Here is an 18,293-nt window from a genome sequence, read left to right as displayed (position 1 = left end):
ATGCAAAGAGGGTTCCCTTTTTTCCACACCCGTTCCAGCATTTATGGTTTGTAGACATTTGGATGATGGCCATTCTGACAGGTGTGAGTTGGTATCTCACTGTAGTTTTGATTTGTATTTCTCTAGTAATGAGCAATGTTGAGCACCTTTTCATGTGTTTGTTTATCACTCAGATTTTTCAAAAATCACACGACACTGTTTATAGATTCACACCCCAGCATGAACTACAAACATCAGTTGTCAGAGGAAAGTGAAGATATGAATGAGTGCAGCATGGCAGCTGTTACTTCAGTCACACGTAGTCCAGCCCATGTACTCATGGCTGTAAGTCACACTGAAGACTTAGCCACCCTCTGGGAAGCATGAGTCTACAGGAGATGCATCTCTGGGGGTGCTTCTAAAAGGGAGGAACACCAAGAAAACAGAGATCTTCTCCTCCATATTGACACAGACCACCTAGCTCTGCCACCTAAGGGCTTCAAGCCCCTAGCTGTGCTGCTACCTGGCAAATGTGAGCATATAGGAGACATTCCTTAAAAATTCCCAAGTGTACTTAAGTGACAAGAGTGGAAGAGGAAAATGATAAAGAGATTGGGCTTTCAGATTAACTCAAACCCAGACTCCAAACCCTACTAGCTCTCACCTTAGTCAGTTTACATAACTTATCAGAATTCATTCTCTTTATCTGTAAAATGAGGATTGTTATGGTCACACTTTTTTTTTTTTTGCCCAATCAATACCATTCATGCATTAGATGAAGAAATACCTGTGCATTTATTATGTGTCAGGCATTCTATTGGTACTTAAGATGCACCTGTTAAAGACAGAGTGAGATTTCTTTAAAAAAAAAAAAAATTCCCTGCCCTTACAGTAACTCACATTTTTTTTTGAAAATTATTATTTATTTTGGCTGTGCTAGGACTTTATTGTGGTGTGCAGGCTTTCTCTAGTTCTTGTGCACCTGTTCTTGCCACTTATGGGCTTAGTTGCTCGGTAGCATGTGGGATCTTAGCTCCCTGACCAGGGATGGAACGGGCATTCCATGCATTGGAAGGCAGATTCTTAACCACTGGGCCACCAGGGAAGTCTCCTGTACTTACATTCTAAAGGAGGATATAAACAAAAAATAAACACTAAGGAAATGTAGTAAGCATGCAGTATATTAGAAGGTAAGTCCAAGAGGGAGAAAAAGCAGGAAACTGGAAGTGTGGGGGTCAGGTTTGCAATCTTACATAAAAGGGTGAAAGTCAGCTTCAACGAGAAGAAAAAAATTGAGCCAAGACTGAAAGGAGTGATGTAGGGACTACATGACACAGTGCAATTAAATGCTCTCACTGCCCACCTCACCTGGCATAGCCGGAGCTTGGCAAATTATGATGGTGATGGTGAGGAGGAGCAAGGAGAGGAGAAAGATGAATGACAGGAGATCAAGGTCCCAAGTGGGCAGATGAGTGAGATGGGCTGTAACATTCTTGAGAGAGTGACACTCTTTAACAATGGTTAAGGTGACACTCCTTAATAAAAGTAACTGTTATTTATCAAATTTTTGCTATGTGCTAAGCATAGTGCTAAATTTTAAAATATTTTATTTCATTTAATATTTGTCAATAGCCCTAAAACTGAGGCTGACAGAGATAAGTCATTGACTCAAGGTCACACAGCCAGCTGGCAATAAATTAGAGGTCATGAGAACCTTGGCCAGAGGCTTTAGCCATTGTCACCGTTGGTCCCCTTAATGCTCTGGCTCTCAGGTTTGTTCTCGGACACCAGTGAGACTAGTGGAAGCATGGGTCACCAGGAGGAAATGGAGGCATGTACACAGTGGCTGGGTCAGGATGACGTTGCTCTCTTCCCCTGCACTGGATGAACTGCCTGGCTCAGCACCAACACCATATAACTTGGACAGAAAGTCTACCAGACAACAATCCTCCCCGAACATAACAGGGAGAGTCACTGTGGAATCATCTTTTGAGGGGATTTTAAAATAATAGATGAGAGCGTCTTCAAGCTAGAAGTGTGCTTTTTAGCAGCCCAGGCCCCAAAGATGGTATACAGTATAAAAAGAATGGATGTTCCAGGAGGCATGAGGCCCCTTGTCTGTAGCGTCCACTCAAGGGTCTGGTCATGGGAAGACTCAGTGACACACATGTGTTGACTGAGGACCCTGCAACCTGGATTGATCCAGTGCTGCTCAGACTGATTACAGCAGCTGACCTGTGGGAACACAGGCCTGAGGCTCTGAGGCATGCCCTGCACACACAGAGGAAACCCAGGGTGTTTTTAAGATTCCTCTCAAGCTAAGGAGAAAATAGAGTTTAAACATAAATTCAAATCTATGCTCAGAAAGCAAGCCCTCTCGTGCATTAAAATGTTGGAGGGAAGAAAGAAAGACCTCGGAACACGAGAAAACAAAACTGAGAAATTTTACCCCATGCCTTGGTTTCACAGAGTCAAGAGCAGAAACTGAAACCAACAGACATTTCTGTTAAAGGGTTCACCTTCTGGAGCCTGACAACCCATCAACGATCTCAGACTAGCTAACATAAGCAAGAGGCTTCCCACCACAAAGCCCCGAAGGGCAAACCAAGCCAGCTAAAGGGGCAGCAGACTCGGCAGCCGAATGGGCGCTCTTCAGCACAGAAACATTTGAACAGAGAAGGGGAGACAAGGTAAGCCACCTCCTCCCCGACTTTCTCTGAGGCTGTGAAGTCTGCCACTTGCCGCCTGAGTGACAACACGAACTTGAGCAGCTCCAATACACCAAAAAAAAAAAAAAAAAACATGGGGGAAGTGACACTGGTGACATTCTCCATGAGAGAAATGAGTAATCGTGTCAAAAAGCGCATGGTCTACTGGCCCTAGAAACTTGAGCATGTCACCTCCCCCACCGAAACAGTGAGCCAGCAACAAAGAGCAAATGTCACAGAAAACAAAGCTCTTGCTGTTGGGTGACCCCCTCAGCTGAGGCTTGGAAGGGAGGAGGCCAGTAAGAACTGAGAGGTGGTGAAAAGTCACACAGTGAGGCCCCTGTAGGGCCTTAATTCACAGGCTACATAACTGAGCATCCCCAGGTGCCAAGGTCATGCTAAGTTTTCTTTGTTTAATATTTTATTGCATTTAAATGAACATTCAGGGCAGCCACAATCCATTTTGTTAATAATGTAAGCATCAGAAACCACACACTCACATATACCTCCCTTCCCAATCTACTGTATTACAAATAAAGGGGAAATTTAGACTGGGTAGCCAGTTCAAGCCAGCCTGTCATGCCTGAATATCGCTAGAAGCAGAAGGATGTGCTAAAAATAGATAAGCAAGTAAGTCTCCTCTAACGTTCGGCCCCATCCCCTCATGAACAGTACCACATTCTCGTTTCCCCTTCTGCTCCTGCTCCGAGTCACTGCATCACTGCACAGCTCTGATCTCATGCACGCTGAATGTGGCAACACCGAACGTGGGGCCCTATGGGCAGCAAAGTTGTACCTAAGGAGATTTTCCAGTCAGTGCTTCGTTATAAGATGGGATTAATAAGGCTAACCCTGTGATAATCCTTCCATGTTTACCACTAACAACATTGCCAGAATTCCCGCCTTGTCCCCAAACTGAGTGCACAAAGAGACACAAGTTAGAGGAAAAAGAGAAACTCTATTCTATTGTTGGCTGACTGGATCCCCATTGCCTAGAGGACATATCTGACATATAGTAAATTATTGATGAAATCTGTTGAATGAATTTTCTGCTGAATGAAAATAGTTATCTTTCTCTAGTAGGTAAAATAGTTAACAAACCACTTGAAGACTTGGTCGACTTTTTTACATTTATGTAAATAAATGAGATGAAGAGATGGGTCCTATGAATGTGCTTCAGGATGGGTCTGTAAGTTTCCTTGTTTTGTTATTTTTTGGTGTGTTTTTAACTAACCCTTACGTGCTATGAACTAGGAATCTATACCTTGTGTATGTTATTCTTACCAGGTATTCATTCCCCCAGGGTTCTCGGATAGAACAGGATTCTTGGAAGAGTTGTAATAGGAACGGATACTAGGTGCCCTTAGTCTCTCTCCCTTGATAACCCTTTATGTCACTTCATAAGCTAACAAGTCTGTGCTTTTGGCTTTACTTCACATAGATCAGGATTCAAAGGCACAGCCTCATTTTCACTTTCATGTCACCATAATCCGATGACCATTTTTCTCCCAATCTTCACCCTTGTCCATCATTGAATTTTGATCATTTCCTCAACCATTACTGAATACTATTACATTATTCTCTTTTCATTTTTTTCAAGGTCCCCATTTTTTGCTCCTACCCTGTGCATTCCCCAGTCCCCTGTTTGTTCATCCCATCTTTATTTCACACACTCATTCTTACTCACTCAATTTGACTTCTGTGTTTGTTTTCCTTGTGGGATTACTCGTATTTTTTTTTCCTTCTTCTTACTTTCTTTTTTGCATCCTCTTCCAACCTTCCTCCCTTTTTGTAAAATTATCTTTTTTCCCTAAAGTTCCATTTCATTGCTCTTCTGTCTACATTACTTTTACCCTTCTGCCTCTCTCAGATCATATAAAGTTTGGCTTCTGCAATTTTATTTAGAAGAAAAATTTTATAATTCTTAAATGTCAGTTACTCGTATCCTCATATTTTATTTCAGATCCTTTTGGTTTCTTTTAGAATTTTACAGACCAGCACTGGTGTATAGCAAAATGTCCTTGTTTCAAGCTTCTTCCCTTCCCCTGTAACCTTTATTCACTCACTGTAATAAAGGAAGACACATAAGCCTTAACAGGTTAGAAGGGATAAGGTTGACAAAATTATAAAGAATCACCCTTTTATTCCTCTTCTATTTCTCCCTTCTTTACAGTTTCTCTATGGCAAATTGTACCCACATTTTATCTACTTAAATTCTGATAACTGGTGAGGAAGCTATAGAATAAAACAGCAAAAAATTTCCTGGGAATCCAGAGAAGATATGCAGCAAACTGAACACGTTTCCAGAACAGGATACTTACCATTTTTTTATTCCACGTTTGGGGAGCCCAATATTTGTCTCTTAAATTGCCCAAAGCTGAACAGCTCACCTAACTTGTAAAATTTTTATGTAGTCTCATAGATCTTGACACCTATGGTTAATTAGGTTGAGTATATTGTGTAGGCTGGCACATGAAAAACATTTTAATCAAAAGAAAGGGAAGTACAGCAAATGAAGGATCACTTATGTTTTCATTCTCTATACCATTCTTTCTCCTATTATCTGACCACATCACTTCATACTTTAGTACACATGGTCTCCAATTATTGAATTCCCTCTTCTCTTGCCTTGATATTAACTATACTGGTTTCTTAGGGCTGGTGCACTGGGATGACCCAGAGGGATGGTACGGGGAGGGAGGAGGAAGGGGGGTTTGGGATGGGGAACACGTGTATACCTGTGGTGGATTCACGTTGACGTATGGCAAAACCAATACAATATTGTAAAGCAATTAACCTCCAATTAAAACAAATACATTTATATTTTAAAAAATAATAAATACAATCTTGAGTAATCAGGAAAAAAAAGACATTAACTATAAATTCATTGAGAAGAGAGTCTGTCTCCTGTGAGAGGAAAAAAGGAATAATATTTGTTTGTTAAGTGTTCACCGCATTTCAGGCACTATGCTACATGCTCTAAATTTGAGTTGGCTCGTTTTATGCTGACAGTCATCCTGTGAGGTACACATTTCTATTCTTGCGTTACAAAAGAGGAACTTGTGTTGCAGAAAATTTGAGTATCTTGTCCCAGATCACCTGGATAGAAAGTAGAGACACTGAAATTCAGCCCCAGATTAACCTCTCTACAATCCTACTATCCCACCTGCATAGGGCCTATCTCAGTTCTAGGAACATAGTAAGATTTCAGAGAGTGAGCCTCAACTTTCAAGGTAAGAGAAATAAAGTCAAGCAAAAAGTGTCTCTCTTCATCTCACACTATGGGGCTGCCCCAAAGCTCACTTGTTATTACCACTGTACTGTCCCCTCTCACAACACACCTGTCTCGGTACTCCCTTGCTTCCCTTGTGTAACACTCCTCACTTGAAAATTCTCTCCCCAGCATCCCTTGACCTTAGGATAGCTGGACCTCTTTAAGGGACATACAACTAATCATACATACATGTGCACATAAAAGGACAATCGCTCTGTGTCTCTGGTTTCTCCCACTATATCTGGCATAGTACTGTACTGCGTTCTCATCACTACTGCTGTCCTCGCTATTGTCACCTTGATATGCATGATGGGCACACTGGTGTGTTCACTCTGGTCTGTGTACTTTTCTCTACCTTTCTATTTTTTTAAATTACATAAGATAGTAGGAATAGAACAAGTCTTTGGACACCCTTGTTCAACTCAGCATCAACCCTTGTGTAAAACTGAAAACATGTACCACAGGTTTTAATAATAAAAATTATAAAGGGACACTTTTAGGAATTTATATTAATGAACTAACCAGAAATGCATGTTGGGAGCACACAAGGAAATTTGAGGTAATATTTTTAAAAATACTGCAAAACTGGAAACTGTGTGTCTGCCCAATATGATAGAACTGTGTCTTACTAAAATATATCTACTTAATGGAAAAACGGGCTCCCAAATTAAAGACTTCCAGCAAATGTTGATTATATAAGGGAAAAGCATAAATCCACCATATGATTGCAATTTGTTTAAAAATACACTCACACACACAGACACATATATGTTTGTGTGTGTCCATATAAGTATATATGTGAACATGTAGCTATAAAGTGTATATTTTATAGATGTATTCATAGACACAACAGAAAATTAGACACCCCAATATACCACCCATATTTATTGCTGGAAGGTGGAATTCTATTTTTTTCCCTTACATTATTCTGCATTTTTCAACTTGAACTTCTTTCTTCCTCAACTCTACCTTCTCTCCAGGCTCCAGGTACAATATCCTCCTCTCCTCAAATCTCTTTTCTACTCCTCACCTTCATGACTACTTCAGTCAGGGAAAATAATTAATTAATTAATTAATAAACTTAAGGAAATGCATAAAACAAAATCCAGAAAGGTACTTAAAGTGATGATGAACTTATATTCACACGTGAATTTTTAAATTTCTGCATGCTTTTATGCACTTTCTAAATTTTATTCTATAATCAGAAGAGAAAAAGTTTGAAATATTAGGAAAAGGGACTATTTCCAGGATGGCATTGTAGGGCACCCAAAAATCTGTTCCTCCATAAAAGCAGGGAAATTTGGGAAGGACATGTCAAAATCAACTTTTTTTGAACTTTGGAAATTAACCAAGGTCATACAAAAATCAGAGGGGTATTTATTAAAGAAAAACAGTTTAATCTCAGTAAGAACAGTAAGCTCTGTGACATTTTAACTTACTCTATTTCCATGGTCCTCTCCTTAGCTCAAAGCTAGCCTTGAAATCCAGCAACCCTAGAAGCATGGTAGCTGTGAGAACCAGCAGCCCAGCAATGAATGGAGGGAAGAGAATGGATTTGAAGTTCCCAAGTTCAGTTCAGTCAGTCGTGTCTGACTCTTTGCGACCCCATGAACTGCACCACACCAGACCTCCCTGTCCATCACCAACTCCCAGAGTTTCCCCAAACTCATGTCCATCGAGGCAGTGATGCCATCCAGTCATCTCATCCTCTGTCGTCCCCTTCTCCTCCTGCCCCCAATCCCTCCCAGCATCAGGGTCTTTTCCAATGAGTCAACTCTTTGCATGAGGTGGCCAAAGTACTGGAGTTTCAGCTTTAGCATCATTCCTTCCAATGAACACCCAGGACTGATCTCCTTTAGGATGGACTGGTTAGATCTCCTTGCAGTCCAAGGGACTTTCAAGAGTCTTAAACACCACAGTTCAAAAGCATCAATTCATTGGCACTCAGCTTTCTTCACAGTCCAACTCTTACATCCATATATGACCACTGGAAAAACCATAGCCTTGATCAGACAGAGCTTTGTTGGCAAAGTAATGTCTCTGCTTTTGAATATGCTACCTAGGTTGGTCATACTTTTCTTTCCAAGGAGTAAGCGTATTTTAATTTCATGGCTTCAATCACCATCTGCAGTGATTTTATAGACCCCCAGAATAAAGTCTGACACTGTTTCCACTGTTTCCCCATCTGTTTGCCATGAAGTGATGGGACCAGATGCCATGATTTTAGTTTTCTGAATGTTGAACTTTAAGCCAACTTTTTCACTCTGCTCTTTCACTTTCATCAAGAGGCTTTTTAGTTCCTCTTCATTTTCTGCCCTAAGGGTGGTGTCATCTGCATATCTGAGGTTATTGATATTTCTCTCGGCAATCTTGATTCCAGCTTGTACTTCTTTCAGCCCAGCGTAGAGGAAAACAACAGAATGGGAAAGACTAGTGATCTCTTCAAGAAAATTAGAGATACCAAGGGAACATTTTATGCAAAGATGGGCTCGATAAAGGACAGAAATGGTATGGACCTAACAGAAGCAGAGGATATTAAGAAGAGATGGCAAGAATACACAGAAGAACTGTACAAAAAAGATCTTCATGACCCAGATAATCACGATGGTGTGATCACTCACCTAGAGCCAGACATCCTGGAATGTGAAGTCAAGTGGGCCTTAGAAAGCATCACTACGAACAATGCTAGTGGAGGTGATGGAATTCCAGTGGAACTATTTCAAATCCTAAAAGATGATGCTGTGAAAGTGCTGCGCTCAATATTCCAGCAAATTTGGAAAACTTAGCAGTGGCCTCAGGACTGAAAAAAGTCAGTTTTCATTTCAATGCCAAAGAATGCTCAAACTACCGCACAATTGCACTCATCTCACACACTAGTAAAGTAATGCTCAAAATTCTCCAAGCAAGGCTTCAGCAATATGTGAACCGTGAACTTCCAGTTGTTCAAGCTGGTTTTAGAAAAGGCATAGGAACCAGAGACCAAATAGCCAACATCTGCTGGATCATCAAAAAAGCAAGAGAGTTCCAGAAAAACATCTATTTCTGCTTTATTGACTATGCCAAAGCCTTTGACTGTGTGGATCACAATAAACTGTGGGATATTCTGAAAGAGATGGGAATACCAGACCACCTGACCTGCCTCTTGAGAAACGTGTATGCAGATCAGGAAGCAACAGTTAGAACTGGACATAGAACAACAGACTGGTTCCAAATAGGAAAAGGAGTACGTCAAGGTTGTATATTGTCACCCTAATTATTTAACTTATATGCAGAATACATCATGAGAAACGCTGGGCTGGAAGAAGCACAAGCTGGAATCAAGACTGTTGGGAGAAATATCAATAACCTCAGATATGCAGATGACACCACCCTTATGGCAGAAAGTGAAGAGGAACTAAAAAGCCTCTTGATGAAGGTGAAAGAGGAGAGTGAAAATGTTGGCTTAAAACTCACCTTTCAGAAAACGAAGATCATGGCATCTGGTCCCCTCACTTCATTGGAAATAGATGGGGAAACAGTGGAAACAGTGTCAGACTTTATTTTTTGGGGTTCCAAAATCACTGCAGATGGTGACTGCAGCCATGAAATTAAAAGATGCTTACTCCTTGGAAGAAAAGTTATGACCAACCTAGATAGCATATTCAAAAGCAGAGACATTACTTTGCCAACAAAGGTCCATCCAAGTCAAGGCTATGGTTTTTCCAGTGGTCATTTATGGATGTGAGAGTTGGACTGTGAAGAAAGCTGAGCGCCAGAGAATTAATGCTTTTGAACTGTGGTGTTGGAGAAGACTCTTGAGAGTCCCTTGGACTGCAAGGAGATCCAACCAGTCCATTCTAAAGGAGATCAGTCCTGGGTGTTCTTTGGAAGGAATGATGCTAAAGCTGAAACTCCAGTACTTTGGCCACCTCATGCGAAGGGTTGACTCATTGGAAAAGATTCTGATGCTTGGAAGGATTGGGGGCAGGAGGAGAAGGGGACGACAGAGGATGAGATCGCTGGATGGCATCACCGACTTGATGGACGTGAGTTTGAGTGAACTTCGGGAGTTGGTGATGGACAGGGAGGCCTGGTGCGCTGTAATTCATGGGGTAGCAAAGAGTCGGACACGACTGAGCTACTGAACTGAACTGAAGGAATTGGTAAGAAAGCTATTAAAATATATAAGCATATTCATAAAACTTGTAAGATACAAGATAAATATACAAAAATCACTTGCATTCTATACATTAACAATAAACAATCTGAATAATAAAGAAATAATTCAATTTACAATATCATAAAAAACAAAATATTAGTCAATTCAGTTTACTGTTCAGCCATGTCTGACCCTTTGCAACCACATGGACAATAGTACGCCAGGCTTTCCTGTCCATCACCAACTCCTGGAGCTTGCCCAAACTCATGTCCGTTGAGTTGGTGATGCCATCCAACCATCTCATCCTCTGTCATCCCCTTCTCCTCCTGCCTTCAATTTTTCCTAGCATCAGGGACTTTTCCAATGAGTCAGTTCTTTGCATCAGGTGGCCAAAGTATTGGAGTTTCAGCTTAAGCATCAGTCCTTCCAATGAATATTCAGGACTGATTTCCTTTAGTATTGACTGGTTGGATCTTCTTGCAGTCTAAGAGACTCTCAAGAATCTTCTCCAACACCACAATTTAAAAGCACCAATTCTTCAGTGCTCAGCTTTCTTTATAGTCCAGTTCTCACATCCATACATGACTATTGGAAAAACCATAGCTTTGACTAGACAGACCTTTGTTGGCAAAGTAATGTCTCTGCTTTTGAATATGCTGTCTAGGTTGATCATAACTTTCCTTCCAAGGAGTAAGCATCTTTTAATTTCATGGCTGCAGTCACCATCTGCAGTGATTTTATAACCCCCCAAAATAAAGTCTGATACTATTTCCCCATCTATCTGCCATGAAGTGATGGGACAAGATGCCATGATTTTAGTTTTCTGAATGTTGAGCTTTAAGCCAACTCTCTCACTCTCCTCTTTCACTTCCATCAAGAGGCTTTTTAGTTCTTCTTCACTTTCTGCCATAAGGGTGGTGTCATCTACGTATCTGAGGTTATTGATATTTCTTCCAGCAATCTTGATTCCAGCTTGTGCTTCCTCCAGCCCAGCATTTCTCATAATGTACTCTGCATATAAGTTAAATAAGCAGGGTACCTGCTTTAGGTAAGTTTATTCCTAGGTACTTTATTGTTTTTGATGTAATGATATGTAAGATTGTTTCTGTTTCTTTCTGATAGTTTGCTGCTAGTGTGTAGAAGTGCAACAGATTTCTGTATATTAATTTTTCATCCTGCAACCATACCAAATTCATTGATAAACTGTAGTAGTTTTCTGTGAGTTTCCCAGATGATGCCAGTGATATCCCTCTTGATACCCCTCTAGATTGTCACAGAGTCCCTGTTTGAGTTCCCTGAGACATACAACAAATTCCCATTGGCTATTTAACATTTAGTATTGTAACTTTCCATGTAACTCTCTCCATACATCTCACCCTCTCCCTCCTCCCTTCCACCCCCTCATGTCCATAAGTCTGTTCTCTATGTCTGTTTCTCCATTGCTGCTCTGCAAATAAATTCATCAATGCTAACTTTCTAGATTCTACATATATGCATTAGTACATGATACTTAGTTTTCTCTTTCTGACTTACTTCACTCTGTATAATAGGCTCTAGGTTCATCCACCTCATTAGAACACATTTAGTGTGTTCCTTTTAATGGCTGAGTAATATTCCATTGTATATATGTAGCACATCTTCTTTATCCATTCATCTGTCTATGGACATCTAGGATGTTTCCAAGTTCTAGCTATTATACATAGTGCTGCAGTGAATAGTTGGGTACATGTGTCTTTCTCAATTTTGGTTTCCTCAGGGTACAGGCTGAATAAGGGAATTCCTGGATCATATGGTGGTTTTATTCCTAGATTTTAGGGAGAGAGTTTTCTTGTTTCTTGGGTTATGCCTCTATTGCTATGAACTTCCTTCTTAGAACCACATTTGCTGCATCCTATAGATTTTGTAAAGTTATATTTTCATTTATTTATCTCTAGGTATTTTCTGACCTATTCTTTGATTTCATTATTGACTCCTTTGTTGTTGTTTTTAGTATATTCTTTGTTCTCTCTGTGTTTGTTCTTCCCTCATTTTTCTCTCTGTGGTTTATTTTTACTTTTATACCATTGTGGTCAGAAAAGATGTTTGAAACAATGTCCCCTTAAATTTGCTGAGACTTGTTTTGTGACCTAATATATGGTCTATCTTAGACAATATTCCACGAGGGCTTGAAAAGAATGTATGGTCTGTTTTGTTGGATATAGTTGACTGTAGATATCAATTAAGTCCAACTGGTATATTGGGTTATTGAGGACTTCGGCATTACTGATTTTCTGTCTGAATGAGCTGTCATTGATGTCAGAAGAGTGTTAGTCCTCTACTACTATTGTATTCCTGTCAGTTTCTCCCTTCATGTCTATTAGTATTTGTTTTATATATTTAGGTGCTCCTGTACTGGGCGTATGTATGTTCAGATCAGATCAGTCGCTCAGTTGTGTCCAACTCTTTGCGACCCCATGAATTGCAGCACGCCAGGCCTCCATGTCCATCACCAACTCCTGGAGTTCACTGAGACTCACGTCCATCAAGTCGGTGATGCCATCCAGCCATCTCATCCTCTGTCGTCCCCTTCTCCTCCTGCCCCCAATCCCTCCCAGCATCAGAGTCTTTTCCAATGAGTCGACTCTTCGCATGAGGTGGCCAAAGTACTGGAGTTTCAGCTTTAGCATCATTCCTTCCAAAGAAATCCCACCCCACGTCCGAGGTCAGGGGCAGCCACCCAGAGTACCAGACTGCAATGGCGCAGGAACGGCCGAGAGGAGCTACCCTGCGTATGTATGTTAACGAGTATAATATCTTTTTGTATTGATACCTTTACTGTTATATAATATCTTTTCTTTTATGGCCTTTGTTTTAAAGTCTCTCTATTTTGTCTGATATGAATATGGCTTACCCCTGCTCTCTTGCTATTTATGTTTACACAAACTATTTTTCTATCCCCTTACTTTCAGTCTGCATGTCTTTCACCCTAAAGTGAGTCTCTTGTAGGCAGCGTACTGTAGGTCCTCTTTTTTTTTTTTAATGCAGCCTGCCACTTTATACCTTTTGATTAGAGCATTTGGTTCATTGGCATTTAGAGTAATTATCGATAGGGATCACAAAGAGTCAGACACAACTGAGCAACTAACACAAACAAATACTTACTGTCATTTTAAACTTTGTTTTCCAGTTGTTTTTGTAGTTCTTTATTTTTTTTTGTTTTTCCTTTTGTGGTTTGATGATTTCCTTTTGTAGTATGCTTGAGTAACTTTCTCTTTTTTATGAAACTATTTTATATTTTTGATTTGTGGCTACCCTGGAGTTCAAGTATGGTTGACCCATCACTATAGCTTCTTGCTTTAAACTGATAGTTGTACAAGTTCAAACACAAAACAAATTTATATTTTTATACTTCTCACCCTCACATTTTGTAATTTTATGCCCTATTTACATTTTCATGCTTATATTTTTGCTATTAATTTTAGCACTAAAATTTAATTAATTTTAGTGTTATAATAACTCTTACAAAAATTTGTTATTGTTTTTAAATCTACATACTTGCTTATTTAAGTGATCTTCAATACTTTTGTATATTTGCCATTCCTATTATGATTTAGAGAAGACCTTTCAATATTTCTTTTAGAATAGATTTAGTATCCCTGAATTCTTTTATAGTTTTGTTGTTGATGCTGGTGGTAGTGATGGTGGGTTTTTATTTTTGCTTAAGAAATTCTTTATCGCTCCTGTTCTAAATGATAACCTTACTTGGTAGAGAATCCTAGGTTGCAGGTTTTTCACTTTTAGGACTTTGTAGTCGGCACCCCACTCCAGTACTCTTGCCTGGAAAATCCAATGGACGGAGGAGCCTGGTGGACTGCAGTCCATGAAGTCGCTACAAGTCGGACACGACTAAGCGACTTCACTTTCACTTTTCACTTTCATGCACTGGAGGAAGAAATGGCAACCCACTCCAGTGTTCTTGCCTGGAGAATCCCAGGGACGGGGGAGCCTGGTGGGCTGATGTCTATGGGGTCGCACAGAGTCGGACACGACTGAAGCGACTTAGCAGCAGCAGCAGCAGTCCTTTTCAGACTGTCATATATTCAAAGTTTCTGATGAGAAATCAGCTAATAGCCTTATGGGGTTTCACATGTAACTGACTTTTTGTTTCTCTCTTGCTGCTTTTAGAATTCTCTCTATCTTTAACGTTTGCTGTTTTAATTGTATGTCTTATTGTAGGTCTGTTTGGATTCATCTTGTGTGGGACCCTCTGTGCTTCCTGTACCTGGATATCTGTTTTCTTCATTAGATTTGAGAAATTTTCAATCATAATTTTTTCAAATACATGATTGATATTTTTCCTTCTCTCTTCTCTCCCTGGAACCCCTGTTATCCTAATGCCAGTGCACTGGTTTTGTTACTGTAGCATTATAGTAAGCTTTGAAATTGTGAAACATGAATCCTCTAACTTTGTTCTTCTTTTTGTCTTTTTTTGATAATTGTTTTTTTGGTATTTGGCCATTCTTATTTATTTGTATTTCTACATTAATTTCTTGAATCAATTTGCTAGTTTATACCCTCAAAAGCTCTCCTTGATATGATAGGCATTATGTTGAATCTGTTAAGTAATATGGGGACTATTGTCATCTCAAAAATGCTGTCTTTTACTAATACAGTGTTTGAGGTTTAAAAATAAAATAAAATAAAATAAAATGCTGTCTTTCAATCCATTAACATTGGTTGTTTTACCATTTTTTTTATGTCTTTTAAAAATATTTTTCAACAATGTTTTGTAGTATCAATGTAAAAGTCTTTCATTTCTTTTGTTAAACATCAGGGGATCTTCCCAACCCAGGGATTGAACCCAGATCTCCTGCGTTGTAGGCAAATTCTCTGCTATCTGAGACACCAGGGGAGCTCCTTTTTAAACATATTCCTAATATTTTGGATTTAGAAAAGGCAGAGGAACCAGAGATCAAACTGCCAACATCCATTAGATCATAGAAATAGCAAGAGAGTTTCAGAAAAACATCTGCTTTATTGACCACATCAAAGCCTTTGACTGTGTGGATCACAACAAACTGTGGAAAATTCTGAAAGAGATGGGAATACCAGACCACCTGACCTGCCTCCTAAGAAATCTATATGGAGTTCAAGAAGGAACAATTAGAACCAGACATGGAGCAGCAGACTAGTTCCAAATTGGGAAAGGAGTACGTCAAGGCTGTATATTGTCACCCTGCTTATTTAACTTATAAACAGAGTACATCATGTGAAATGCTGGGCTGGATGAAGCACAGCTGGAATTAGGATTGCTGGGAGAAATATCAATAACCTCAGATATGCAGATGACACCACCTTTATTGCAGAAAGCAAAGAGGAACTAAACAGCTTTTTGATGAAAGTGAAAGAGGAGAGTGAAAAAGCTGGCTTAACAATCGACATTCAGAAAACGAAGATCATGGCATCTGGTCCCATCACTTCATGGGGAATAGATGGGGAAACAGTGGAAACAGTGTCAGACTTTATTTTGGGGGCTCCAAAATCACTGTAGATGGTAACTGCAGCCATGAAATTAAAAGACGCTTACTCCTTGGAAGAAAAGCTATGACAAACCTAGATAGCATATTAAAAAGCAGAGACATTACTTTGCCAAGAAAGGTCTGTCTAGTCAAAGCTATGGTTTTTCCAGTAGTCATGTATGGATGTGAGAGTTGGACTATAAAGAAAGCTGAGCGCCGAAGAATTGATGCTTTTGAACTGTGGTGTTGGAGAAGATTCTTGAGAGTCCCTTGGACTGCAAGGAGAACCAACCGTCCATCCTAAAGGAAATCAGTCCTGAATATTCATTGGAAGACTGATGCTGAAGCTAAAACTCCAATACTTTGGCCAACTGATGTGAAAATCTGACTCTTTGGAAAAGATCCTGATGCTGGAAAAGATTGAGGGCAGGAGGAGAAGGGGATGACAGAGGATGAGATGGTTGGACAGTATCACCAACTCAATGGACATGAGTTTGAGTAAACTCCAGGAGTTGGAGATGGACAGGAAAGCCTGGTGTGCTGCAACCCATGGGGTTGCAAAGAGTCAGACACGACTGAGCGACTGAACTGACTGACTGACCATATACAAAAATAAAGTCAAAATGGACCTAAGTGTTAGACAAGAAACCATAAAACTCCTAGAGGAAAACTTAGGCAGAACAGTCTTTGACATCAATTGAAATAATATATTTGTTTTGGATCTGTCTCCTAAAGCAAAGGAAATGAAAGCAAAAATAAACAAATGGGAACTAATTAAGCTTAAAAGTTTTGGTACAGCAAAGGGAGTCATCAAAACAAAAAGACTACCCACTGAATGAGAGAACATATTTGATAATAATAGGACCAGTAAGAGTTTAATATCAAAAATATATAAACAGCTTATTTAATTCAACATTAACGTACATGTGTGGGGGACACGTGTACACCATGCCTGATTCATGTGAACGTATGGCAAAAACAACTACAATATCTTAAAGTAATTAGCCTCCAATTAAAATAAATTAATTTACAAAAAAAATAATTCAACTTTTTTTTAAAAGATTTAAAATGGAAAGAAGAACTAAATAGACATGTTTTCCAAAGAGGACATGCAGATGGCCAAAATACAAAAAATGTTGGTGAGGATGTGAAGAAAAGGGAACTTTCACACACTATTGGTGGGACTGTAAATTGGTGCAGTCACTGAAAAGCAGTAGGGAGGCTTCTCAAAAAACTGAAAATAGAACTTTCATATAACCCAGCAATTCTACTCCTGGGTATACATCTTTAAAAAAAAAAACCACTAAATTTGAAAATATACATGCACCATAATGTTCATAGCAGCGTTATTTACATTTCTATCAACAAAGGAAGGATAAAGAAGATATGAGAGATTTGCAACAACATGGATGGACTTGAAGGGTATTATGCTAAGTGAAATAAGACAGAGAAAGACAATCACTTATATGTAGAATCTAAAAAAACATTGTATGGTTTATATATAACAAAAAGGATACAGATTCACAGATATAGAGGACAAACTAGTGATTACCAGTGAGGAGAAGGGAAGGGAGAGAATCATGGTATGGGATGTGTATGCTGCTGCTGCTGCTACTGCTGCTAAGTCGCTTCAGTTGTGTCCAACTCTGTGCGACCCCAGAGACGGCAGCCCACCAGGCTCCCCCGTCCCTGGGATTCTCCAGGCAAGCACACTGGAGTGGGTTGCCATTTCCTCCTCCAATGCACGAAAGTGAAAAGGGAAAGTGAAGTCGCTCAGTCGTGTCTGACTCTTAGTGACCCCATGGACTGCAGCCTACCAGGCTCCTCCGTCCATGGGATTTTCTAGGCAAAAGTACTGGAGTGGGGTGCCATTGCCTTCTCCAGAGATGTGTACAAAGAGGTACAAATTACTGTGTATAAGATAAATGAGCTACAACACAGGGAATATACCTAATATTATATAGTGACTATAAATGGAATATAAACCTTTAAAAATTGTGAATCTTTATGTTATACACCTATAACTTATGCCATATTGTACATCAACTATACTTCAATTTTAAAAATTAAAACTAAAATTAAATCAAATAGAAAAAAGTAGCAATTTTTGAGAATTAAAAACAGAAACCAGTTTTACTAATTGTTTATTATTTGTAAAAGTAATTATTTTAAATGACTTAAGAACACAATATTTTAAATGTAAATCCATATGAAGCTTTCTTAAAAATTAAAAATAGACCTACCAGATAATTCAGCAATCCCACTCCTGAGTATATGTCCAGAAGAGACAAAACTCCAATTCAGAATGATACATGTACCCCAATGTTCATAACATCACTATGCATTAATACAATAGCCAGGCATGGAAACAACCCAAGTGTCCACCAGGTGATGATTGGCTTAAGAGCATGTAGCATATGTACGTGTGTTGTATGTGTATATGTTTGCGTGTGTGTGTGTGTATGTGTGTACACATAGGGCTTCCCTGGTGGTTCAGTGGTAAAGAATCCACCTGCAAGTGCAGGAGATGAGGGTTCAATCCCTGAGTTGGGGACATCTCCTGGAGAAGGAAATAGCAACCAATTCCAGTATTCTTGCTGGGAAATCCCATGGACAGAGAAGCCAGGCACACTACACTCCATGGGATCACAAAAGAGTTGAACATGACTTAGAGACTAAATAGCAATATGTATACA

At 39.5% G+C, this 18,293-nt stretch overlaps 1 long non-coding RNA gene across 27 annotated transcripts in view; it reads right to left on the bottom strand.

Annotated features, from left to right (window-relative positions):
- LOC129653031 (uncharacterized) overlaps positions 1-18,293 on the bottom strand; it is a 438,049-nt gene that overhangs the window by 336,117 nt on the left and 83,639 nt on the right. The window contains exon 3 of one of the 27 annotated variants that reach the window (XR_008714923.1): positions 3,363-3,483. The exons of 25 other annotated variants lie outside the window; for them this stretch is intronic. This is a non-coding gene — a long non-coding RNA (uncharacterized LOC129653031). Of the gene's footprint in view, positions 1-3,110; positions 3,484-18,293 lie in introns of those variants that run through there. One more of the 27 variants, XR_008714922.1, reaches the window with a different exon arrangement.

The sequence above is a fragment of the Bubalus kerabau genome, chromosome 5 (assembly GCF_029407905.1).
Source record: "Bubalus kerabau isolate K-KA32 ecotype Philippines breed swamp buffalo chromosome 5, PCC_UOA_SB_1v2, whole genome shotgun sequence".
Classification (NCBI taxonomy): domain Eukaryota; kingdom Metazoa; phylum Chordata; class Mammalia; order Artiodactyla; family Bovidae; genus Bubalus; species Bubalus kerabau.
The sequence above is the reverse complement of the archived record's forward strand: the minus strand, read 5'-3'. Positions and strand labels throughout refer to the sequence as shown.